Below are 25404 nucleotides of genomic sequence, written 5' to 3'. Positions count from 1 at the left end.
TGAATGTGTAAGGAAATTACACATATGTAATATGTAATTACATATATGTATAATCTACATATGTAAATTACACAAATTAAAAATTTTATTATTTTTATTAATTTTATAATCTCACAGTGCTCTCTGTCTCTTGTTTATTCACAAATTCTTATTTGTGTAATGGTCTGAGGCTTGAATTGATGCACTGAGGTCCCAAGCACGTGAGGCTAAATAGCAATTGGACCATACTCTATTAATATATATGCTTGGAGAAAGAATGGCCCCTGCCCACTCTTTGTGCAAGTCCTGATGTGTTGTATAGGAAATGATGATTTTGGTGGGTGGAGGCAGGGGAGTGGAAAAGGAAGCGGAAAGAGAGACTGCTGGCTGGCGTCTTGTTGCAGCTGCTCGCACTGCTATCACAACCGTCCTTCACCTCCAATCCCCCTCTGCTAACTGGCTTCCTGTCTGCCCATATTGCTATTGCAATCCTTCTTCACCTCTTCACTTCTTCAATAAAGATTGAAGATTTTCCCCTTAATCTGAATTCCTGACTCTGGCTGATTTTAAATATGCAGTCATTACAATTGGCGCCCAAGCGTGGGAACCAAGGACTCTACTTTCACTGAAGAAGTCTCCAGTGATCAGGAACTTAGGTGCATAGTGTAATAGACAAACAGGGAACTTATTTTCTTAAAGACTAAACTAGTAACCTTTTTTGGCTGAAATGGGACAGATGCTAGCTAAAGATTCTCCATCTCTTTCCTCCCCCCCCCCCCCCCCCAAGTGGCGCTATAGAAAGCCTGCTTAAGCTGATAGAAGATCAAGGGCTACTTATAACTTGAGAACAGACAGCTAGACTTCTTGGTACATTAAAACGCACCTCCCCTTGGTTCTTAGAGGAAGAGCAAATCTCTCCAGATAATTTGACATTAATTGGGCAACAGCTCTCCACATATTACAACGAAAACAGTCCTCATTCAATTTCCATCGAGGCATTCTATTTATACAATATAATACAATTGGCCTTAAAAAACCGTGTAAGTTCTAGAAGAAAAGGAAAAAAAACTCTAGGAATAGCCAAATGGGGAAGCCTGAGGTAAAGGAGGAAGAGCAACAGATTAATGAACATATATCCCCACAGGGCATGGAGACTTAAGTGAGGCTCAAGGGTGTGGTGAATCTGAGGCAGCTTCAGCCCTATCAAGGAGGAGGTAATTGACTCTCCTCTGTCAACTCCACCCTCCGGAATGGAGGGAGAAGGGTTAGTGTGTATGTGTTGGGGGTGGGGGGGGGGGGAGGGGAGGGAGACAGTAACAGCACCAGCACACCCTCCCCCTCCCCCCCCAGCATCCAGCCGTTCCTATGACTAGATTGCAAAAGGGATTAATTAAGGCCAAAGCGGAAGGGAGAAATGTATTGGAATTTCAACACCACATTTTTCCTGTAATTCAACAGTTTAATTCTTCAGGTCAAGAAAGTAGAAGATACGCTCCTTTTGATATAGAAATCCTCAAAGACCTGAAAAAGCTTGCACTCTTTATGGGGCTACATCAGCTTATGTTAAGATGTTATTACAGAATTTGGCTTTTGAAATCTTGACCCCTAATGACTAGAAATCTATAGCAAGGATATGCCTAGAACCTGGACAAAACTACTTGTGGCTCTTTCAATGGTGAGCACAATCAGCAACAGAACCACCTGATATTTCTTGGGTCTTCTCCTTCGTTTCAAGGGTCTGCTCCATCTCTCTGCGATGAACAAAGCGAATATGGCTCGTTGGCAGCCATCTGATTCCTTCTCCTCCTGTAAAAATATAAGCAAACCTTCTTCCCCAAGTAGTTAACCTATCTACATATTTAATATATGTAATGTGCCCATACACAGGTGGTCATGCCATCCCTGACTCCTCAGTGAGGTCAGAGCCCCCAAGGGGAGGTGATCACACCCTCCCTGACTTCTCAGGAAAGGAGGTGAAAGCACGGAAAAGAAGGTGATCACAACCCCCCTGACTTCTCAGGAAGGGAGGTGAAAGCACTAAAAAGGAGATGATCACGCCCTCCCTGACATCTCAGGAAGGAAGATGAAAAGCACCAAAGGGAAGTGGGGCTTGCTAGTGGTTTTCTGGGCTGAAGGGTCTTGTTAGAAACAAGTATGCACAAACCCATCAGCATGGGAGGTATTACACAAGCACATAGCAATAACGCACAGGCTATTAGTGATGACTCTCCCCACAGTCAGTGCAAGCTTGATGTGGTGTAACAACCATGAATTGTACACGCAAGTAACGGTATAACAAACAATATAAATCAACACGGTGTTGTAAAAGATTGCCAGAAGTCCTAGAAGGAAAGTATGTAAACAGCAATCACACATATATCTTCTTCAGCAGCCAAGAGATAGCCCAAAACCAATTTATTGTCCATTGCTTCACATATCAGGGAATCCAATGATGCCCCCAACTTTTTGAAGTCCTGCAAAAGTCTTTTTATGTGTTAGGGAATCCAATGATTCCAGCAGATTTTGAAATCCTGTTACAGTCTTATCATTTCTCAGAAAATCCAATGATTCCTGAGGGCTTTCAAGTCTTACAACAATCTTATGTCTCAGAGAATCGAATGATTCCTGAGAGTTTTGAAGGCCAACAATTTTCTATGTCCATGAGTCAAATGCCATAACTGCCACGCTCTTTCAATGGTGAGCACAATCAGCAACAGAACTATCCAATATTTCTTGGGTCTTCTCCTTCGTTTCAAGGGTCTTGAACCCCCACTTCCCTTTGGTGTTTTTCATCTCCCTCCTGAGATATCAGGAAGGGGGTGATTATCTCTTTTTTAGTGCTTTCACCTCCCTTCCTGAGAAGTCAGGGGGGTCGTGAATACCTCCTTTTCGGTGCTTTCACCTCCTTTCCTGAGAAGTCAGGTAAGGTGTGATCACCTCTCCTTGGGGGCTCTGACCTCACCAAGGAGTCAGGGATGGTGTGACCACCTGTGTAATGAGCACATTACATATATTAAATATGTAGATAGGTTAACTACTTGGGGAAGAGGGTTTGCTTATATTTTTACAGGAGGAGAAGGAATCAGATAGGTGCCAATGAGCCATATTATTAATATAATATTATCATGATAATATTATATTATTATAATACACATATTAAATATAATATTAATTAATAATTAATATTATTTAAAATAATAAAATTAATAATTTTGTTTACATTAAATTTAAAAGGTTTTATATATGAAATTACTGTATCCAGGAGCAGAAGGAAAGCTGAAAATTGAAGGTAAATTTTATAGATAGTATTTTGGATCTCATATCTCAAGGTCTGATATATCTCAAATATATAGAGAACATTACCAAACTTATTAAGAATATGAATCTTTTCTCAAATGAAAAAAGTTCAAGGGATATGAAAAGGCAGTTTTTCAAAGAAAAAATCCAAACTATATATATTCATATGACAAACTACTTTAAATCATTATTGATTCGAGAAATGAAAATTAAAACAGCTTTAAGATATCAACTCACACCTATCAGATTGGCTAAAATAACAGACAGAGGAAATGACAAACATTGGAAGGGATATGGAAAAATCTATACATTAATACATATTTGATCATTCTGTGAACTGATCCAACCATTCTGTAGATCAATCTGGCATTAAGCTCAAAGAGTTCTAAAATTATGTATACTCTTTGACCCAGCATACTACTATTAGGTCTCTTTTTAAAATAATCAGGGGAAAAGGAAAAGAACGTATGTTCTAAAATAGAGAACACAGCAGCTCTGTTTGTGTTATCAATAACTGGAAATTGGGGGGATGCTCATCAATTGGAGAATGGCTAAACAAATTGTGGCATAAGATCATGAAGGAATACTATTGTGCCATAAGAAATGACAAGAAGGATGCTTTCATAAAAATCTGAGAAGACTAATATGACTTCATCCAAAGTGAAATGAACAGATCTAGACGAAGAGCAATATTGTCTTAGTAATATTATGGGAAGAGCAGTGACTTAACTAGTCTTAGCAATGCCATGATTCCTTTAAATATGATGAAGAATGCTATCCACCCTCCAGAGAAGAAATGGAATGCAGACTGAAGCATACTTTTTCAACTGTTTTTTTTTTTTTTAAATCTATTTTATTTTGTACCATGGCTAATGTGGAAATGTTTTTCCTGATTGCACATGCACAATTTATATCAACTGCTTTCCTTCTCAAAAAGAGCAGATGGAAGAGAGTATGGGAATGAGAAAATGTAGAAGCCAAACTTATTAAAAAAACAAACATCAAAAAAAATTTGTTTTCATGTAATTGAGATAAAAAAGTAAACAATGTATGTACAAAAAAAAAAAAAAAAAGAGCTATTCAGTAAAATGGAAATCTTCTTCTGTTTTTTTTTTTTTAGATTTCCTGAGAAGGAATGTTGTTGGAATCCTTACAAAGTGTTAAGAATTGATAGAGACAATAATTATCTAATTTAGCATGGTTCAGTATGATTGATCTGATCCTATAAGGAGATGTTATGGGCCAGAACTTGAAACAAGGTACTAAGTGGAATTGAGGAGACAATGGTTAAATCTAATTTAGAATTAATTTAATCCTACAACAAATAATGGTTTCCCAGTGATATAACGATTAGTGTGTACTCAGTGTACAGCATATAAGCAAGAAGCTCTCAGGGCCAAAGAGCACTCTGGGAGACATAGAAGCCCACTCTCAGAGGTGAAGAGAGATTCATTCCATACTCCACTTTTGTGCTGGCTGGAGAAGCCATGAGTTGGAGTTGAGCTAGAAGCAAAAGCTGGAAGAGCTAAAAGACAAGCTGCAAGAGCTCTTGGAACCAAGGAGAGAGAAAGGCCTCTAAGAAAGCTAACCGGGCCCAAGGAAAGATATAAGACTTGGAAGGAGAAAATAAATGTTTGGTTTTTATCAGCTGGCTGCGTTTGAGGTGATTATTACTCTGAACTGAAACTAAGGCTGAAACCTCCCCAAGAAACCTGCTCCCAGAGAGAATGATCATATATTATAAAAAAGAAGGGAACACCATAGAATGTAGCACTTCAACTATTTGTTATTATCCCTTACCAAAATAATAAATGACCTCTTTTTTTCCCTATTCATTTATGTCTGTGATGATGCCTTTTATGTTGATTCTTGCATATAAATGGATATAGTCTACTGTAGCATATTTAAAGTCAATAAGATCTTTCCATTGCCATTTGGATCACCATTTTGATTTTTCTGAAACTGTGGTGTTCCATTGTTCACAAGCCTATGCAGTAATCCTACTCTAATAAAGATCTAAAACAAGCACTAGATCAAGTAGTGATTTGGAATTCTAAGGAGAAACTCCATCAAGTTCACAGATTTGACCCATAAGTCTAAAATTGTTAAACAGAAGTTTCAAATCCTAAGTGTATAAGAGAGTCATAGCAAGAGTCATATCAATATCATTATGATTCCACAGAGTATTATGATCTGCTAGCTACAAAGGACAGGAGTCAAAGAATTGATATTGCAATTCAGAAGTAAAACAGGGCTGCAAAGTTATTGCCTTGATCTAAGAAAGGATCTCAGATTTAGTCCTGGGAGAAGAAGAGAGATAATCATGCATTATTACTATTCTGAACCTGGAGAACGTTTCAGGTGCCTGACACAAGTTGGGGTGAAAAATTACTGGAGCAAAAATCTCTCTATTGGAGCTCCATCCATGGATAAATAAACCTTTTGCCTGGACCAGCAATAACAGTATCTGGCACACAGTAGATATTTAATATATACTCATTGATTTGAATTGAATAAACCCAAACCAGGATCTGAAGCCTAGAAATTCCAGGAAAGCAGCAAACTATGTTCTTGAGCAGCTTCCAGAGGGTCCACAGCTCTCTGCCACAAAGTATCCCTCTGATACTTAAACACAACCTGCAAGATTCAGAGAACATAGAGGCAGGATGCAAATGTGACAGTCTAGAGCTATATAAGTATACAAAAGTATTGGCAAAAGCTAATGGAGCCTGGACCCAAAACAAAAATCTCAGAGATGTAAGGCTGAAGCTTAGGTAAACAAGAAAAGATAAGGACTTAACATGAGACCAGAAATGCCCAAGATTCAAACTCAGAGAATAACTTCACATCACCAACCATGCTTTATAGAAAAACAAAGCTGGCCACAAGATTAATTAGAATTTCTTGAAGAAACAAAGCAAAAGTTTTTTAAAATTGCATATGATATTAGAAATAAAATGAGAGCACAGAGAACTAAAAACAAAAACAAAACAAAACAAAAGATAGCTAGGGGGTAGCTAGGTGGCGCAGTGGATAGAGCATCAGTCCTAAAATCAGGAGGACCTAAGTTCAAATCTAGTCTCACTCAGACACTTAATACTTCCTCACTGTGTGACCCTGGGTAAGTCACTTAACCCCAATTGCTCAGCAAAAGGGAAAAAAAAAAAAAAAAAGATAGCTATGGAATAAAAATTAGGAGGAGAATTAACAGCTGGGCATGAGAAGTATTAAACCTGAAAGTAGAAATGGATCAAGTAAAAGTTAATGACTCTATGACACTAAAATAAATATTAAAACAAAATCAAGAGAATGCAAAAAATTGAAAACATAAGATAGCACAAAAAAAAAAAAAAAAAAAAACCAAAACAAAAAAAAAAAAAAACCTTTCCTGGCAAACAAATCAATGAGAGCTAAGTTAAAAATCTCTGAAATATCTGAAAACCATATTATTTACTGTCTTTTCCTTACATATTTCAAGAAATTTTAGAATAAGAAGGTAAAGTAAAAATAGAAAAACTAATTATGATCTCCTTGAAGAAGTCCCAAAATGAAAAACATAAACAATATATATTAAGAGCTTCTGTATTAAAGAAAATATACTGCAAGTAGCCATAAAGAGTTCAATTTTTTAATCATTCAGGATCATACAAGAAAATAGTAGCCACTACTGTGAGTTGTTAAAATGCAATATGATATTCTAAAAAGTGAAAGAGGAACTCATCAACAACAACAACAAAAATGAATATATAATCCTGCAAGGGAAAAAGTGAAACTCGGAGAAAATAGGACTTCCAAGCACTCTGGATGAAAAGCTCATAGAGGAAATAAAAACATGGACGTAAAGAGAAACAAGTGAATAAGAAGAAGCAACTATATAAAGACGAAGTGCTTACATTTTAAGTGCAGAGGCGATATAAATATCCTAATACATCTATAATGTCAAACACAAGGAAAAATGAGGGGACTGAAAGTCTTCTGAATCTCACTTTCATATGACCTAGTCAAAAGAGACCAGAACACATATATACACCCACATAAAAATTTTGGTAATAAATTGAACTGAGGGAGAATAGAGAGAAAGAAACCAGGAGGAGAATATTTAAAGGAAAAAACTGATCATAAACAAAATAAACTTCAAGGAGAGATCATGAAGCATTTAAAAAAAGCGTAAGAATTGATAATAAAACGGATATGGAGAACTATGAGATAGAAATCATAAAAGGATAAGATGATAAGAAAGTTATAAGAAATAATCATATCTGCCTACTGAGTGAAGTGAGCAGAACCAGGCGAACACTGTACACAATAATAGCAAGTCTTTCTAATGATTAAGTATGAAAGCGCAAGGAGGAGGATTGTGGGAAGATGGTACAGTATGTAAGAAAATTCCAAGCGCTCAAGATTTCCTCAATAAACAAAACAAAACAAAAAAAATGTACCTCAAAGTCAAGGGAGATCAATGTAAAACAAAAAAGTTGAGACAACAGAGGACCTTCCAGTACAACTGAGGAGACCCACAAGACTGACTCTTGGACAGAGGATTAACAGGTGTGAAGTATAATAAACACATTCAAGCTAGCTCTGCAGAAATAGCAAGCAAGAGGGAATCTCAGTCTCAGCCACAGGAATTTTCACCTCTGGACAGTGTGGAGAATTGGAAGGCTGCAAAGGAGAACACTGAAGGAATTATTTTTGATAAGAAATGCCAGGCCCAGCTGCACTGTTGAGACACTGCCTTGGGTGAGAATCTAGTACATACCAGGTGAGTGCAGAAGCAGTGGGCAGGGTACCTGCTGGGTCATACTGACAAACGGGTAGAATTCTTGGTTTTGGGTTTCAGGGCAAAGGAAAGAATTAAACTGAAGCCAGAGGCATTCTCCCTACCTCGGGACTGGAAGTGATTATTCCAGTAAGTTCTTCTTTCTTAATGAACTGGCAAAAGAGAAAAAACTCAACAAAGAAAGTTAATATGGGAATAGGGAAGATCCAGGTTCATCTTCAGAGCAGGATACTAAAATAAAAAAAAACCTCTCCTACACCAAAGAATTATGTTAAATAGTTACCTGCCCCAAAAGAATTTGTAGAAGAATTCCAAAGAGGCTTTAAAAATCCAATGTAAGAAACTGAGGAAACATTACAACAAACAATCCAAGAAAAACAAAACAAAAAAAAAAGTGAAAAGAAAGTCAACCAACTAGAAAAGCAGATCTTTATTTATCTTTAAATCTTATGATTTAAAATTTGAATCAGTCAAGGGGAAGCCATGAATTTATAAAAGACCAAAAAATAATGAAACAAAATACAAAGAAAAAAAAACCAATAGAATGTGAAACATTTTATAAGAAACCAACAGATCTGGAGAATAAATCAAGAATAAACATAATATTTGGCCATTCTGAAAGCAATGATCCAAACAAGAATCTTGACACAACACAAGAAATAATTAAAGAAAACTGTTCTGAAGTGATAGAACAAGAGGGAAAGTAGAAATAGTAAAAATTCACTGATCAGCACCTCAAAGATATCATAAAAGGAAAACATATAGAAACATCATTGTTAAACTATGAAATCTCCAGATCAAAGAGAAAATTTTAAATGCAACAACAACAACAAAATACAAAATAATTCAAATGTGCTGGAGCTACAATAAGAATCTATTGTATGCAGAGGATTTAGCAGCAACTACAATAAAGACTGCAGGTCCTGGAATACTATATATCAACAACAGAAACTAGAGTTGTAGGCAAAAATATATCCAGCAAAATCAAGTATAATAATGAATGGAAAAAAAAAAAAAGAATATTCAACTAACTGCCAGATTTTCTGGATTCTGTCTCAAATAAACCTGAACTCAAGAGAAAATTTAACATATTGAGAGTCAACATCAATGTGAAAATGTAAACCAATATAATTAGGACTGATGAGTAATTGGGTAGTCAAAAAGATAGACTAGGGGAAAGCTGAGTATAAGATTGTGGAAAGCAAAATTTTATAGGAAAAGGTAAAAACAGTAATTATGGTATACAAATGAGATATGGTAGCAAGAACTGACACAGAGGAATTAGATGGCAGCAGAGAACTGCCAGTCTGAAAACCTACTCAAACTAGGAGTGGTTTAAAGAGGGAACAATACATACAAATGTAAATACATCCACACACACACAAATACACCCATATACAAGTACACCAAGATGGATATAGCTTTCTCCAAAATCTATAAAGTAACAAGGGAGGATGGAATAGGGTAAGATATAGAAGGGTGTGTAAATCAATGAGAGTGGGATAAAGAATGTAGATTAATGGGAATGGAATAATAGGGGAGAGAAAAGGTGGGAAGAGAGAATGAGAGAAGGATCCATGGTATGGAGAAGGTTGGGGTTAAGTACTAGCAAGGCAGTACAGAAGTAAAGTAGAAGAGTTAACTGGGATAAGAAATTAGAGATATTTACACAAACATAACAATGCTCAGGAGTAGAATTTCTTAGGAAGAAAAAGTAGGGGAAGTAATCACTGATCTTAGGCAAAGTCAAACTAAAAGATTCAATCAAGAGAGAAATATACATTAATGTCAGCTATATTAATATTGTTTTAGATGTATGTGTATGTATGTGCACATGCATGTATATGTGTGTGTGATATATGTGTACGTATGTGTGTGTATGAGTATATGTGTAGTGTCTGCTAGTGGGTCTGTACACATAAATATGTCCCTATTTAACTGTAGCTTCTTTATGGGAAGCGGGGGAAGGAAAGAGGAAAAATAGAACAAAATAAAAAGCAAATAAAAGAGAACAAAAGAAAACATAAGGAAGCAAAGATGAAAAGTTATTAATACAATGCCTTCTGCTATTTTATATGCTTTCTTGAAATGGAAATTCATTATAACATATTTTGAATCCTCCTCAATGTTCTTCTGGAAACATGACAATATTTTTGTTTTGTTTTTCTTCTTTCTTATCCTTTTAAAAAAATTTTATTTAAGTTTTAAATAAATAAACTTTTTTTTTTAATAACAAGAAAAAGCATATCAATGAACTGGGTATGCAAATAAAAATAAAAAAGAAACCTACAATTTGAAAACCAAGAATTAAAAATCCCAAATTAAACATTAAAGCAGAAATCCTGAAAAACTGAAGAGATTAACAAAATTTAAAGCAAAAGTACTATATATTAACAAAACAAAAAATAAGCATGGCAAAAAAGAAATAAAATTATCACTTTGTTTAAATGATATGATGAACTTCAAAAAGTAAAAATTAAATGAAACAATTAACATTGGTGAAGTTGAAGGACATAAAAGTAAACATATCATCAGCATATTACCAACATATTCCAGAACAATAAAAAGAGAATTTCATTTAAAATAACTATAGATAAAATAAAATTAAAAAAAACCTTATAAATAGTATGCTGTACCTAGGAGTCTACCTACAAAAACCTACAAAGGAACTTTATGAACATGATAAAAACTTTTTTTTTTTTACACAAAGATTAAAAAAAACTGGAGAAAAAGAAAATTTTATGCATAGGTCAAGGTGATAGAATAAAAACAACAATAGTACTTTACTTGGGGGAATTCTGGTTAGAAAATTCCAAGTTCTCCACATTTCCCCCATAAATAAGACAAAACTACACCTTAGGGCAAACATGGAGCAATAAAACCAAATAAGAGTTGGGGCAGAACAAGGGTTCCCTGAGACAATCCCAAGAAAAATACAAGGATTCATTTTTGGCTAATGTGAAACATAAATACTTCCAAGCTATTTTCAATGAAACAGCAAGCAAGAAAGCTCTGAGACTAGTTTGGTTGGATGAGAATGAAACAGCACCCACCTACCCAGTGAATGTATAAGCAGAGGGAAAGGGACCCTGGTGACTATGGACACTTATAGGAGGGAGGAGTTCTTGATCTTGGGTTCTAGGTCATAGGGGAGAATTGAAGGAAGACCTGATGCCAGAGACACCATCCTCCATACCCCAGGAACAGAGTTAACAACAATCTGCTACAAAGAAAAAAATGGATGGGCAAAAGAGAAAGAATCCAACTATAAAAAGTTACTGTGGGACTAAAAAAGACTGGGCCTCATATTCAGAGGAAGGTCCTGAAATTTAAAAAAAAAAAAAAAAAAAAAAAGTCTCTCCTACCCCAAAGAGTACTGTAAAATGGATGGCTGCCCAAAAAGAATTTGTAGAAGAACTCAAAAAAGATTTTAAAAATCAAATGAAAGAAAATGAAGAAATATATATTTTTAAAATCCAAGAAAACCAAGATGATTATGAAAAGGAAGTCAACCAACTGGAAAAGAAGATCCAGAACTTTAAGGAAGAAAAAGACTCCTTGAAAACTAGAATTGGGAAAGGGGAAATCAACAAAGTTAAGAGACCAAGAAATAATAAAACAAAATAGAAATAGAAAAATTGAAGATAATGTGAAATATTTCACAAGAAAAACAATAGCTCTAGGGGAAGCTAGTTGGTATATTGGATAGAGCACCAGTCCTGAAGTCTGGAGGACCCGAGTTCAAATTTGACTTCAGACACTTAACCCTTTCTAGCTGGTAATTGGACAAGTCACTTAACCCTAATTGCCTCAGAAAAAAGAAAAAGAAAAAAAAAAAAGAAAAACAACAGATCTGAAGAACAGATCAAAAACACAAGAATAACTAGACTATCTGAAGTTACAATCAAAAGAATTTTGATACAATAATATAAGAAATAAGAAAATTGCCTTGAAGTATTAGAACAAGATGGGAAAGCAGAAGTAGAAAAAAAAATTCACTGATCACTATCTGAAAGAGATCCTACAAGGAAATCTACAGGAACATCATAGGCAAATTCCCAAACCCTGATATTATGAACAATAAGGAAAAAATACTCAAATATAATGGAGTTACATAAGATACAGCAATTACATTGAAACACTGCAGGTCTTGGAATACTATATATTGAAGAGAAAATGAAGTAAGGTTGTACAGCAAAGTTAGGTATGATTCTTTGGGGAGAGGGAGAGAGAATGACATTCAATGAATTTTCAGGCTTTTGTTGCAAAAATACCTGAACTTAATAGAAAACTTGACATATAAGATTCAAGACAGGAGATGGGGGATCCAAGATGGTGGAGAGTAGACAGCACATTGTCTGAGCTCTCCTCAGCTTCCCTCAGAATTAACACTAGTTCAAGCCTCTGAATGGATTTTGGAGTGACAGAACTCATAAACACTTAGAGTGTAATAATTTTCCTGCTTAAGATATCTTAGGACTTCAGGAAAAGTCTGTCTCAATTGGAGGAGGGGAGAAGAAATGTGGCCCAGAGCAGGCATGGGGTGCTCAGGGAGGCTAGCACCAGAGGCTCTTAGTCAAAATATAGCAGCATTGGCTACTCTGTCCTGATTCAGAAGGCCAGAGGATAAGCAGATCAACTATAAGACTTCCAACAAAACCACAGAAAGCAAATTGTGAGGCCACTGAATTCCAGTATAACAAGCAGGACTTAGACAGGTCCACTCAGCATAGTGGGAAGAGGCATTGAAAGAATTCACCAATCATCTTCTGAAAGAGACCCCAAAAGGAAAATTCCAAGAAATATAGAAGCTAACTTCCAGAATTATTAGATCAAGGAGAAAATGCTGCAAGTAGCCAGAAAGAAATAATTCAACTATCAAGGAGCCACAATCAGGATTACCCAAGACTCAACAGCTTCCATGTTAAAGGATTGGAAGGCCTAGAAGATGATATCTAGAAAGCAAAGGAGCCTGGATTACAACCAAGAATTAACTATCCAGCAAAATTAAGCTTTATCTTTCAGGAGAAAAGTTGGACATTCAGTGAAAGGGGATTGGTTAAAATGTTTATATGCCTACATGAGAAGATGATATGTGTAATCCTTGAGAACTATATCTTTGTCAGGTCAATTAGAAGGGATAGACTTAAAGAGTATAGGTGTAAGTTGACTTTAATGTGATGATATAAAAAAAAAGAAATTAGAAGTGAAAATAGGATTATACTTGGATAACAAGAAAGGGGAAGTAAAATAGAGTAAATTACATCACAAGAAGAGGTACAAGAGACCTATTACAGTTGAGGGTAATAAAGGAAGGAGGGGCACTGTTTGAACCTTAATTTCATTGGATTTGGCTCAAGGAAGGAAAACATACATAGTTTGGTATAGAAATTTGTCTCATCCTATAGGGAAGTAGGAGGGAAAAGAGAAATGGAAAGGGAAGGTTAATAGAACCTTCCTTAACAGAAGGGAGGAAAGAAATAGAAAGGGAAAGGGAAAAGAAAGGGAAAACTGGAAAAAGGAAGGGCACTGAGGGAGAAGATAAGAAGCCAAACACTGGTGAAGAGAAAAAGGATGAAAGAAGAGAGAAAAATATAACTTGGGGAAAAATAGAGTGGAGGGAAATATACATTTAGTAATCTTAACTGTGTATATGAATAGGATGAACTCTCCCATAAAATGGAAGCAGATAGCAGAGGGGATTAAAAGCCAGAACTCTACAGTATGTTGAATGCAAGAAACACATCTGAAGCAGAGAGATTCATACAGAGAGAGTAGAAAAGGCTGTGGAAGAATACATTATGATTCAGCTAAAGTTAAAAAAAAAAAAAAAAAGCAGAGTTAGTAATTGAGTTCAGATCAAGCAAAAATAGATCTAATTAATACAAATAAGGAAGAACATTACATTTTGCTAAAGGGTACCATAGATAACAAATTAATATATGCCCATATATAATTTGTATGTACCAAAGTGGCATATCATCCAAATTCCAAGAGAAGTTAAATGAGTTGCAAGAAGAAATAGACAGCAAAATGATACTAGTGGGGGATTCTCAACCTATAAGAGCTAGATAAATCTAATCACAAAATAAACAATAAAGAAGTTAAGGAAGTGAAAATAGGATATGAAAGACTTTGGGAGAGATTTGAATGGGTATAGAAAGGAATATATCTTTTTCTCAGCAGTTCATGGCACTATACAAAAATTGGCCATGTATTAGTACATAAAACCCTCACAATCAAACGCAGAAAGGCAGAAATACTGAATGCATCCTTTTCAGATAATGAAGCAATAAAAATTATGTGTAATAAATGGCTATGGAAATATAGACCAAAAATTTATTGTTAATTAATCTAATTCTCAAGAATGAGTGAGTCAAAAAACAAATCATAAAAACAATCGATAATTTCATCCAAGAGAATGACAATGAGACAACATACCAAAATTTATGGGATACAGCCAAAGAAGCAGTTCTCAGGGGAAAAAAATAGAGAAAGAGAAGATCAATGAATTGGGCATGCAACTAAAAAGCCAGAAATAGAACAAATTACAAACCCAAAGACCCCAGCTTTTGGGATAAGAATTCACTGTTTGACAAAAACTGCTGGGAAAACTGGAAATTAGTATGATAGAAACTAGGCATTGACTCACATTTAACACCATACACCAAGATAAAGTCAAAATGGGTTCATGATCTAGATATAAAAAATGAGATTATAAATAAATTAGAAGAATATAGGACAGTTTACTTCTCAGACTTGTGGAAGAGGAAGGAATTTGTGACCAAAGAAGAACTAGAGGTCATTATTGATCACAAAATCACATATAGGGCAAAATCACAAAATAGATTTCAATTATATTAAGTTAAAGAGCTTTTGTACAAATAAAACTAATGTGGACAATATTATAAGGGAAGCAGTAATCTGGGAAAACATTTTTACAGTTAAAGCTTCTGATAAAGGACTCATCTCCAAAACATATAGAGAACTGACTCTAATTTATAAGAAATCAAGTCATTCTCCAATTGATAAATGGTGAAAGGATATGAACAGACAATTCTCAGACAACAAAATTGAAACTATTTCTTGCCATATGAAAAGATGCTCCAAGTCATTATTAATAGAGAAATGCAAATTAAGACAACTCTGGGATATCACTACACACCTGTCAGATTGGCTAGGGTGGCAGGAAAAATATAGTGACGAATGTGGGAGGGGATGTGGGAAAACTGGGACACTGTTGTTGGTGGAATTGTGAATACATCCAACCATTCTGGAGAGCAATTTGGAACTATGCTCAAAAAGTTATCAAACTGTGCATACCCTTTGATCCAGCAGTGTTACTATTGGGCTTATACCCCAAAGAGATACTAAAGAGGGAAAAGGGACCTGTATGTGCAAAAGTGTTTGTGGCAGCTCTCTTTGTAGTGGCCAGAAACTGGAAACTGAGTGGATGCTCATCAACTGGAGAATGGCTGAATAAACTGTGTTATATGAATGTTATGGAATATTATTATTCTGTAAGAAATGACCAGCAGGATGATTTCAGATAGACCTGGAGAGATTTACATGAACTGAAGCTGATTGAAATGAGCAGGACTAGGAGATCATTATGTACTTCAACAACAATACTATATGATGATCAGTTCTCATGGACATGGCTCTCTTCAACAATGAGATGAACCAAATCAGTTCCATTTGTTCTATAATGAATAGAACCAGCTACACCCAGCAAAAGAACTCTCGGAAATGAGTGTGAACCCCTATATAGCATTTATAATCCCTCTATTTTTGTCCACTTGAATTTTTGATTTCCTTCACAGATTAATTATACATTATTTCAAAGTTTGATTCTTCTTGTACGCAAAATAACTGTATGGGTATGTATACATATGTTGTATTTAACATATACTTTAATATACTTAACATGATTGGTCTACCTGCCATCTGGGGGAGAGGGTAGAGGGGAAGGAAGGGAAAAATTGGAACAAAAAGTTTTGCAATTGTCAATGATGAAAAATTACCCATGCATTTATCTTGTAAATAAATATTGGGAGTACAACACATTATCAACAGAAGATAATCTCGAAATTTGCCAGAAAAGGTCTGTTTTGCTTGCAGGTAGGGACTGAACGGAATAGGCCAGGCACAGACTCAGGAAGGCAGTGAGAACTCTGTCACACTGAGCAGGTCAGAGGTGGGGGTGGGGTGTGATCTCAGCCTGTGGAAAATCTGCAAGGAGAACTCTATCACCATATGAGCTACTTTGCCCAAGCAGCAAGCCAGTAGATCAATAGAGAAGCTATAAACACAGGAGCTAAAGGGTATAACCCCGAAAATCTGCAGTCTCTTGGGACCTGGCCACATTCACTCAGCACCCAAAGTGACTCAGGGTGATCCAGGTGCAGCCACAGTTGTTGGTCCCAGGACAGTCCTAGTAGCTGCCTTTCCTCTGTTGCTGATTTCAGGACCTGATTTCAGGTTCCAGTGCATCTAGTGAGTGCTGTCCCACTGCCCCTTCACTGCCATTTCCTGTCATCTGTAGCGGTAGCTTAGAAATACCCTACTGCCCCTGATAAGCAGACAGTAGGTTTTTTTTTTTTCCCCCCAAAATGAGCAAAAAAGCAAAGCGCATTCTAACTATAGATATCTTCTATATGGAAAGAGAGCAGACTTCAAACCCTGAGGAGACTAAAAACAGTTTGTCTTTAGATCCAAAGGTGGATATGATCTGGTCCCCATAACACAAGGTGTCATAGAAGAAATTAAAAATGATATTAAAAGAGAGCTAGAAGAAAAATGGGGAAAGAAAAGGAAAGCTCTGCAAGAGGGTCAGGATAAGTCATTAAAAGATAGAGTGGATAAAGAAATCAACTCCCTGAAAAACAGAATTTGCCAAGTGGAAAAGATAAACAACTCCCAGTGTTAGTATCCTTACAAAATATTAACTCACTGGAGTTGATAGAAACAATGCTTATGTACTTAAGTTTATACCTTTGAGAGTTCACACATTAGAGCTCACACCTTTAAGAGAGTTTACATATTAGAGGTCACACTTTAAGAGTTCACACCTTTAGAGAGCTTATATAAGCTAGAAGCCTCCAGAAAGAGGAGGAGACTTCGAAAGATGGAGAAAGCAGGATTCAGTTTGGGAGACTGACAGAGCCAGAATTCAGTCAGGGGATTCAGAACCAAGATTCAGAGGGAGCTGGAGGCTGAAGATAGCAGAGGCAAAAGACAAGCTACAAGGACTCTTGGAACCAAGGGGAGAGATAGGCCTCTAAGAAAACTAACCTGGCTATTTTGGAAGAGACAATAAAGGACTGGACTTTAACTCCTGGCTGCATTTCAGGTGATTATTGATCTGAACTAAAACTAAGGCTGCCTCCAGAAGCTTCCCAAGAAACCTGCTCCCAGAGAACTATCATATTTTTAGAAAAGAAAAAGCCAATACTACATCCCAGGAAAACAAAATTTGTGAATTGGAAAAGGTAAACAATTCCAAGGAAAACAGAATTTGTGAATTGGAAAAAAAAATAATTAAAAAAAAATTTTGGTAAAATGGAAAAAAATTCCATAGACCAAAACAACTCATTAAAAAACCCAATTGGACAAATACAAAAAGAAATAAAAAAAGTAAATGAAGAAAATAATTTATTAAAAATCAGACTTGAACAAATGGAAATGAATGACTTCAGGAGACACTAAGAATTAATCAAGCAAAACCATAATAATGAAAACATAGAAAAAATGGTAAATACCTACTTAGGAAAACAACAGACCTGGAAAATAGATCTAGGAGAGATAATCAAAGGATTACTGGACTCCCTGAAAATCATGATGAAAAAAAGAGTCTAGACACTATTTTTCAGGAAATCATCAAAGAGAACTGCCCAGATGTTATAGAAACAGAAGGCAAAACAGACATTGAAAGAATTCATTGATCTCCTACTGAAAGAGATCCCCAAATCAAAACTCCAAGAAATACTGTGACTAAATTCCCGAATTATCAGAACAAAGAAAAAATACTATAAGCAACTAGAAAAAAGACAATTTAAATACTGAGGAGCTACCATAAGGATAACTCAGGATGTAGCAGCATCCACATTAAAGGATTGAAGGGCCTGAAGTCTGATATTTGAAAGGCAAAAGAACTTGGTATGCAGCCAAGAATAACTTGCGTGGCCAAAATGAGCATTTTTTTCCCCAGGGAAGAAGATGGACATTCAATAAAATAGGTGAATTCCACTTATTCCTAACCAAAAAAACAGATCTAAACAAAAAGTTTGACCTCCAAATATAGGATTCAAGAGAAGCATAAAAAGAAAAGCAAAAAGAACTCTTGAGAACTGTATTTCTGTTATGGGTATACATAAAGAGTACATGTACATTTCGGTTTTACTGTTATAAAAAAGGAACTAGAAGTGGAAAAGAAATTGTACCAGAAAAAAATAAAAGTGGAGGTAAAAAGAGAGAAATTACATCTCATGAAGAGGCAAAGAAAACCTATTATATCTGAGGGAATGAAGGGAAGGGATGAACATAGTGTGAATCTTACTCTCATCAGATTTGGCTCAGAGAGAAAATATTAGACATACTCAGTTTACAGAGAAACTTCTCCCACCTCACAGAAGAGTAGGAGGGGAAAAACAAAAAGGGAAGGGTTAGGGTAAATAGAAGGGAATACTTCTAGTATTCCACACAAATAAATTAGTAATAGTAAGGAAAAGGTTTAAGAAAAGGGGAGGGACTTCAAATAGGAGGGAGGGATTCTAAAGAAGTGCCGCGTGAGGCAAGTGGTGCTCATAAGTCTAATACGGGGGTGGGGGTGGGGGTGGGGGTGGGGGATGGGTAAAGGGGGAAAGAAAGATTAAAAGCATAATTTGGGGACAAGAAGATGGCAGGAAATACAGAATTAGTAATTTTAACCATAAATATGAATGGGTAAACTCCCCCATAAAGCTGAGGCGGATAGCAGACTGTAGATTAAAAGCCAGAACCCTATAATATGTTGTTTACAGAAAACACACTTGAAGCAGGGTGGTATATACAGAATAAAGGTAAAAGGCTAGAGCAGAATCTACTATGCTTCAGATGAAGCCAAAAAAGCAGGAGTAGCCATCCTGATCTCAGATCAAGCAAAAGCAAAAATTGATCTAATTAAAAGAGATAAGGAAGGAAACTATATCTTGCTTAAGGGTAGCATAGATAATGAAGCAATATCAATACTAAACATATATGTATCAAGTGGTATAGCATCTAAATTTCTAAAGAAGTTAAGAGAGCTGCAAGAAGAAATAGATAGCAAAACGATAATAGTGGGAGATCTCAACCTTGCACTCTCAGAACTAGATAAATCAAACCATAAAATAAATAAGAAAGAAGTTAAAGAGATAAATAGAACACTAGAAAAGTTAGACATGATAGATCTTTGGAGAAAACTGAATGGAGACAGAAAGGAGTACACTTTATTCTCAGCAGTTCATGGAATCTATACAAAAATTTACCATATATTAGGACATAAAGACCTCAAAATTAAATGCAGAAATAGTAAATGCATTCTTTTCAGATCACAATGCAATAAAAATCACATTCAGCAAAAAGCCTAGAGGTAAACAGATCAAAAAGTAATTGGAAACTAAATAATCTCATCCTAAAGAATGATTGGGTAAAACAGCAAATTATAGACACAATTAATAATTTCACCCAAGAGAATGATTTACAATGAGAAAACATACCAAAATTTGTGGGATGCAGCCAAAGAGGTAATGGGGGAAATTTTATATCTTTAGAAGCTTATTTGAATAAAATAGAGAAAGAGAAGATCAATGAATTGGGCTTGCAACTTAAAAAACTAGAAAAAGACCAAATTAAAATCCCCAAATATTAACTTGAAATTCTAAAATTAAAATGAGAAATTGATAAAATTGAAAGTAAAAAACTATTGAACCAACTAAGAGTTGGTTTTATGAAAAAACCAATAAAATAGATAAACCTTTGGTAAATCTGATTAGAAAAAGGAAAGAGGAAAATCAAACTGTTAGTCTTATAAATGAAAAGGGAGAACTTTCCACCAATGAAGAGGAAATTAGAGTAATAATTAGGAGTTACTTTGCTCAACTTTATGTCAATAAATTTGATAACCTAAGTGAAATGGATGACTACCTTGAAAAAATTTAGGCTTCCCAGATTAACAGAGGAGCAAGTAAATTGCTTAAATAGTCCCATTTTAGAAAAAGAAATAGAACAAGCTATCAACTCCCTAAAAAAAAATCCCCAGGACTAGATGGATTTACATGTGAAATCTACCAAACATTTAAAGAATAATTAACTCCAATGCTATACAAACTATTTGAAAAAATAGAGAATGAAGGAGTCCTACCAAATTCCTTTTATGACACAGACATGGTTCTGATACCTAAACCAGGTAGGATGAAAACAGAGAAAGAAAATTATAGATCAATTTCTCTAATGAACATCGATGCAAAAATCTTAAATAAAATCTTAGCAAAAAGACTACAGGAAATCATCTCCAAGATAATGCACCATGACCAAGTAGGATTTATACCAAGAATGCCGGGCTGGTTCAATATTAGGAAAACTATTAGCATAACTGACTATATCAATAACCAAATTAACAAAAACCATATGTTTATTTCAGTAGACAAAGAAAAAGTTTTGATAAAAATCAAAGCATTGGATAAAATCCAACACCCATTCCTAATAAAAACACTAGAGAGTATAGGAATAAATGGACTTTTCTTTAAAATAGTCAATAGCATCTATTTAAGACCATCAGTAAGCATCATATATAAAATCAGGAGTGAAACAAAGTTGCCTACTTTCACCATTACTATTCAAAACTGTATTAGAAACACTAACTTAGGCAATAAGAGATGAAAAAGAAATTAAAGGAATTAGAATAGGCAACAAGGAAACCAAACTATCACTCTTTGCAGATGATATGATGATATACTTAGAAAACCCCAGAGATTCTATTAAAGAGCTATTAGAAATAATCCACAACTTTAGCAAAGTTGCAGGATACAAAATAAATCCATATAAATCATCAGCATTTTTATATATCACTAACAAAATCCAACAGCAAGAGATACAAAGAGAAATTCCATTTAAACTGGAACTGTCAATAGTATAAAATATTTGGGAATCTATCTGCCAAGGAAAAGTCAGGAATTATATGAGCAAAACTACAAAACACTTTCCACACAAATAAAGTCAGATCTAAACAACTGGAAAAATATTAAGTGCTCCTGGATAAGTCAAGCAAATATAATAAAGATGACAATACTACCTAAACTAATATATTTATTTAGTGCTATACCAATGAGACTCCCAAGAAACTATTTTAATGACCTAGAAAAAATAACAATAAAATTCATCTGGAAGAACAAAAGTTCAAGAATTTTAAGGGAACTAATGGAAAAAAATTCAAATGAAGGTGGCCTAGCTGTACCTGATCTAAAACTTTATTATAAAGTAGCAGTCATCAAAACCATTTGGTATTGGCTAAGAAATAGACTAGTTGTTCAATGCAATAGGTTAGGTTCAAAGGACAAAATAGCCAATAACTTTAATAATCGAGTGTTTGACAAACCCAAAGACCACAGATTTTGGGATAAGAACTCACAATTTAACAAAAATTGCTGGGAAAATTGGAAATCAGTTTGGCAGAAACTAGGCATTGACCCACACTTAACACCGTATACCAAGATAAGGTCAAAATGGGTTCATGACTTAGGCATAAAGAATATGATTATAAATAAATTGGAAGAGCATAGGATAGTTTACCTCTCAGACCTGTGGAAGAAGGAATTTATGACCCAAGAAGAACTAGAGATCATTACTGATCACAAAATAGAAAAATTTGATTATATCAAATTGAAAAGTTTTTGTACAAACAAAACTAATGCAGACAAGATTAGAAGGGAAGCAATAAACTGGGAAAACATTTTTACAGTCAAAGGTTCTGATAAAGGTCTTATTTCCAAAATATATAGAGAACTGACTCTAATTTATAAGAAATCAAGCCATTCTCCAATTGATAAATGGTTAAAGAATATGAACAGACAAATTTCAGATGAAGAATCTAAAACTATTTGTAGTTATAGGAAAAGGTGTTCCAAATCATTGTTGATCAAAGAAATGCAAATCAAGACAACTCTGAGATACCACTACACACCTCTCAGATTGGCTAAGATGACAGGAAAAGAAAATGACGAATGTTGGAGGGAATATAGGAAAATTGGGACACTGATTCATTGTTGGTGGAGTTGTGAACGGATCCAACCATTCTGGAGAGCAATTAGGAACTATACTCAAAAAGTTATCAAATTGTGCATAGCTTTTGATCCAGCAGTGCTGCTACTGCACTTATATCCCAAAGAGATATTAATGAAGGGAAAGGGATCCATATGTGCAAAAGTGTTTGTGGCAGCCCTTTTTGCAGTGGCTAAAAACTGGAAATTGAATTGATGCCCATCAATCGGAGAATGGCTGAATAAATTATGATATACGAATGTTATAGAATATTATTGTTAGGTAAGAAATGACTAGCGGGATGAATGCAGAGAGGCTTGGAGAGATATACATGAACTGACACTAAGTGAAATGAGCAGAACTAGGAGATCATTATACACGGCAACAACAATACTATATGAGGATCAATTCTAATGGACATGTCTCTCTGACAATGAGAGGATCCAAATCAGTTCCAATTGATCTATAATGAACAAAACCAGCTACACCCAGAGAAAGAACACTGGGAAATGAGTATAGACCACAACATAACATTTCTACTCTTTCTGTTAAGGTTTGCTTGCATTGATTTTTTCTTCTCGGGTTATTTTACCTTCTTTCTAAATCCGATCTTTCCTGTGCAACAAGATAACTGTATAAATATGTATACATATATTGTATTTAACATATACTTTAACATATTTAACATGTATGGGACTATCTGCCATCTAGGAGAGGGGGTGGGGGGAAAGGGGAGAAAAGTTGGAACATGTTTTGCAAGAGTCAGTGTTGAAAAATTACCTATGCACATGTTTTGTATATAAAAAGCTATAATAAAAAATAAAATTTAAAATAAAAAAGAACAAATTAAAACCCTTCTCAATAAAATACCATATTAGAAATTCTGAACATCAAAGGAGAGATTAATTTGATTAGAAAAATTTATGAAGAAAACCAAATTACCAGTATCAAAAATGAAAAGGGTAAACTTACCACCAATGAAGAGAAAATTAAAGCAATAATTAGAATTATTTTGCCCAATTGTGTGCCAATAAATCTGATAATTTAAATGAAGTAGAAGTACAAAAATACAAGCTGTTAAGATTAACAGATGAGGAAATACATTACTTAAATAGTTCTATTACAAGTGAATTCTACAAAAACATTTAAAGAACAATTAATTTCAATACTATAGAAACTAGGAAAAAATAGGGAAAGAAGGAATCCTAGCACATTCCTTTTATGACACTGATATGGTGCTGATATTTAAATCAGGAAGGGCCAAAACAGAGAAAGAAAACCAATATCCCTAATAAATATTGATGCAAAAATCTTAAATAAAATATTAGCAAAGAAATTACAACAACTTATCACCAGCTGGATCAATATCAGGAAAACATCAGTATCAATTCACCGTATCAATAACCAAACTAATAGAAATCATATGATTAACAAAATATATACAAAAAAAGCATTTGACAAAATATACCACCCATTCCTATTAAAAACATTACAGCATAGGAATAAATGGAATTTTCTTTAAAATGACAATAGCATCTACCTAAAACCATCAGCAAGCATTATATGGAATGAGAGTAAGCTAGAGGCATTCTCAAAAAGGTCAGAGGTAAAACAAGGATAAAACAAGTTTTATCACTACTATTATTCAAATGTTAGCTTTAGCAATAAGAGAAAAAAAAGAAATTGAAGGAAATAGAGTAGGTAGTGAGGAAACAAAATTATCACTCTTTCCAGGTGACATAATGGTATATTTAGAGAATGCTAGAGAATCAACTAAAAAACTACTAGAAATAACAACTTTAGCAAAGTGAAAGGATATAAAATAAATCCACATAAATCATTAGCATTTCTATATGTTACTAAAAAAGCCCAGCAGCAAGAGATAGAAAGAGAAATCTCATTTAAAATAACTGTAGAAGAAATAGTCTACCTGTCAAAATAAAGGCAGGAACTATATGAACACAATTACAAAACACTTCTCACACAAATTAAGTTAGAACTAAACAATTGGAAGAATATTAAATGCTCATGGATAGGCCAAGCTAACACAATAAAAATGACAGTTCTACCCAAAGTAACCTACTTATTCAGTGCCATACCAAATTGTCAAGAAATTACTTTATAGATCTAGAAAAAAAAATAACAAAATCCATTTAGAAAAATAAAAAGTTGGAGCAGCTAGGTGACACAGTGGATAGAGCACCAGCTCTGAAGTCAGGAGGACCTGAGTTCAAATCTGGCCTCAGACACTTAACATTTCCTAGCTGTGTGACCCTGGCAAGTTATTTAACCCCACTTGCCTCAGGGGAAAAACAAAAAGTCAAGAATTTAATGGAATTGATAAAAAAAATGCAAAGGTAGGCAGTCTAGCTGTACCAGATCTAAAACTATATTATAAAACAAAGACAACTTGCAGACAAAGAAATCAAAACCACTTCTAGTACTATGAAAAAATGCTTTAAATCACTATTGATCAGAAAAATGCAAGTTAAGAAAACTTGAGGTATCACAACATACCTCTCAGATTGGCTAAGATGACAAGAAAAGATAATGATGAATATTGGAGGGGATGTGAGGAAACTGGGACACTAATACATTGTTAATGGAGTTGTGAAATAATCCATTTTGGAGAGTCATTTTGAAATATGTCTAATGGGCTATAAAACTATGTATATACTTTGATTTAGCAGTGTCACTAGTGGGTCTGTATCCCAAGAGATAATAAAAGAGGAAAAGGATCCACACTTGTAAAAATGTATAATAGTAGCCCTTTTTGGAGTGGCAAAGAACTGGACATTGAGTGGCTTTTGTTTATTTGCTTAGTTGAGCAATTATATTGGAATTTAAACTAACTGAAGTTGAAAGACACAATTTTTTTTTTTTTTTTTTTTGCTGTAGGGGACATATGCATGAGGTTTATAAAATATATGGGCACTTTTTTCCTTTTCATTGCTGTCTCATATCTCTAAAAAAAAAGGGGGGGGGGAGCCAAAGATTGCCACTACCATATAATTGACCAAGAAAACATGCTTTTATTTATGAAAAAGAGCAGAGATTAGATTGGCAATTGT

General features: G+C 34.8%; 1 protein-coding gene across 1 annotated transcript in view; it reads right to left on the bottom strand.

Moving 5' to 3' along the window:
* The window catches only part of ASZ1 (ankyrin repeat, SAM and basic leucine zipper domain containing 1), a 101923-nt gene that overhangs the window by 62917 nt on the left and 13602 nt on the right, over positions 1–25404 (bottom strand). The window lies entirely within an intron of this gene.

Source organism: Antechinus flavipes, chromosome 5, assembly GCF_016432865.1.
Source record: "Antechinus flavipes isolate AdamAnt ecotype Samford, QLD, Australia chromosome 5, AdamAnt_v2, whole genome shotgun sequence".
In the NCBI taxonomy this organism is placed as follows: Eukaryota; Metazoa; Chordata; class Mammalia; order Dasyuromorphia; family Dasyuridae; genus Antechinus; species Antechinus flavipes.
Note: the sequence above shows the minus strand (reverse complement) of the source record. Positions and strands in the feature narration are given on the sequence as shown.